Here is a 2,500-nt window from a genome sequence, read left to right as displayed (position 1 = left end):
TGACGCCTCCGAGGAGGGGGCGCCCAGGGAAGGAGGGAGATCCGGGTTGACCTGGTGACCGGACGGGAAAGCGGCCACCGGGCGTGCCCGTTCAAACCTACGGGTTGACCTGGTGGCCGGGAAGCGAACCGGCCAGCAGGCGAACCCGTTCGATTCCATGGGTTGACCTGGTGCCCGGGAGGGGACTCTGAAAAATTTTCAGCCCTTTCGGCTCGGGGTTGACCTGGTGGCCGAGAGGGGACTCGGACGGCAGGCAAGCCGCCCTGGGCTCACCCTCCCCGGCCGCAGCGAGGGACTGCCCCCCACCCACCCACCCCCCCCCCCGGCTGACAGGATCAGGGCGCACTGGATGTCCGGGACAATATTTTCCCCGACGCCGGGGAGGGCGGGCGGGCGGAGGGGCTCTGGCGGCCAGCCCGGGCCCCGGAGCTCGAGAAGGAAAAAAGGACCGGGCCCGCGAGAGACGGGGGCCCTGCCGCAGGGGGGCAGTCCGACCGGGGCTCACCGTGCGGCAGGCCCGGGCGTCGGCAGGGGAAAGCGGGCGAGGAGGCGCGGGGGCCGGGTGCCTACGGCCATACCGGACCGAACGCCCCCGATCCCGTCCGATCTCGGAAGGTAAACCGTCCCGGGCCTGGCTAGTACTTGGATGGGTGACCGCCTGGGAATCCCAGGTGCCGTAGGCAGCTTTTCCCGGTCCGAGCCAGCTCTCTCTCCTTTTCTGGGGAGGAAGGAGAGGGGGGGGACGGGCCGGAAAGCCCCTCGTCGCTCCTGCCGAGTCGGAGGTCGCGGCCGCAGGTCACGGGTCTGGGCGCCTGGGGTCCGGCTCCCCACCCGGCTTCCTCCGCGGAGGACCCACCGAAGCCGCTGGGGGAGACCCCGGGCATGGGGCGGACTGGCCCGGACCCTCCCGGCCGCCGGCCCGCAGGACCGCCCCGAATCCCCCCGCCCCGCGGCCACCCAGGCCAGGCCTGGCCAGGCGGGACGGACGGCGGGTGTCCAGCGCCCAGCGGCTTCCGCCAGCGGGGACCCACGGCCCCCAAAGCCGCAGGGGGAGGCCCCGGGCCCGGGACGGACTCGCTCGGACCCCCTGCGCCCGGGCGCCGGCTCGCGGGACCGCCCCGAATCCCCCCGCGGCCACCCAGGCCAGGCCTGGCCAGGCGGGACGGACGGCGGGTGTCCAGCGCCCAGCGGCTTCCTCCAGCGGGGACCCACGGCCCCCAGAGCCGCAGGGGGACACCCCGGGGCCGGGACGGACTCGCTCGGACGCGCTCGGACCCCCTGCGCCCGGCCGCCGGCTCGCGGGACCGCCCCGAATCCCCCGCCCCGCGGCCACCCAGGCCAGGCCTGGCCAGGCGGGACGGACGGCGGGTGTCCAGCGCCCAGCGGCTTCCGCCAGCGGGGACCCACGGCCCCCCAGAGCCGCAGGGGGAGACCCCGGGGCCGGGACGGACTCGCTCGGACGCGCTCGGACCCCCTGCGCCCGGCCGCCGGCTCGCGGGACCGCCCCGAATCCCCCCGCGGCCACCCAGGCCAGGCCTGGCCTGGCCTGGCAGGCCGGCGTGCAGCTCCCCCGGGCTTCCTCCCCCGACGACCCGCGCCCCCCCGAGCCGCAGGCGGAGACCCCGGCCCCGGGGCGGACCGGCCCGGGCTCGCTCGAGCCCCCTGCGCCCGGCCCGCAGGACCGCCCCCCCCCCCCCCCCGAATCCCCCGGGAGAGGCCCGGCCTGCACGCCACTGACGACCCGCGGCCCCCAAAGTCGCGGGAGGCGCCCCCGGCCCCGGGGGCCGGTTAGCTCCGTGTCGCTCCGCGCCCCCCCCCCGCCCCTCGCTGCCGGGACCGGGCACCGCCCCAGAGTCAGCCGCAGCCGGACGGCCTGAGAGCTGCCCTCCTGTGGACGACGGTGAGTTTACCTTGACACTAACCGGCCATCAGCCAGGTCAACCCCATTGCTAGACTGGGGTGGACCTGGTGGCCGAGTGGGGACTTGGAACATTTGACAGCTGCTCCCCGGGGCTTGACCGCTTGTCCTGAACGCCCCCCCCCCCACCCCACCCCCCCCAGCCCCCGGCTCCTGCTCCCCTCTCCCCAGCCTCGGTGCTCCGCTCCCTGCCTCGGAGGCTGCCCCTTTGCGGCGCCTGCATCGCCTCCGAGGACGCGCACCTTCCGGAGGCTGGACGTAAAGCCTGACGCCCGCCACCGCCGCCGACCCGGCTCTCCGAGGGACGACTGTGAGGCCTCCCCCCACCCCCGGACCGCCCTGGGGACGACTGCTAAGCCTCCCCCAACGGACCGCCCGGGGGAAGACTGCTAAGCCTTCCCCGGACCTGCTCCCTCTCGACTATTAAGCCCCCCCTCTGTGGTCCTCAGGACCGCTGCCGCGCAGCCCTCGGAGTGGGGTGACACCCGGGCCGGAAAGGAAACCGGCCACCAGGTCAACCCGTCGAATCCGTTGGGTTGACCTGGTGGCCGGAAAGCAAACCGGCCGCCAGGTCAACCCGGT

General features: G+C 75.4%; 1 non-coding gene across 1 annotated transcript; it reads left to right on the top strand.

Annotated features, from left to right (window-relative positions):
* Positions 1 to 564: 564 nt before the first annotated feature.
* Positions 565 to 683, top strand: LOC128823856 (5S ribosomal RNA). The gene has a single exon (XR_008442090.1). It is a non-coding gene; the product is annotated as a 5S ribosomal RNA (ribosomal RNA).
* Positions 684 to 2,500: the final 1,817 nt, after the last annotated feature.

Source organism: Malaclemys terrapin, chromosome 15 (assembly GCF_027887155.1).
Source record: "Malaclemys terrapin pileata isolate rMalTer1 chromosome 15, rMalTer1.hap1, whole genome shotgun sequence".
Classification (NCBI taxonomy): Eukaryota; Metazoa; Chordata; order Testudines; family Emydidae; genus Malaclemys; species Malaclemys terrapin.
The sequence above is the reverse complement of the archived record's forward strand: the minus strand, read 5'-3'. Positions and strand labels throughout refer to the sequence as shown.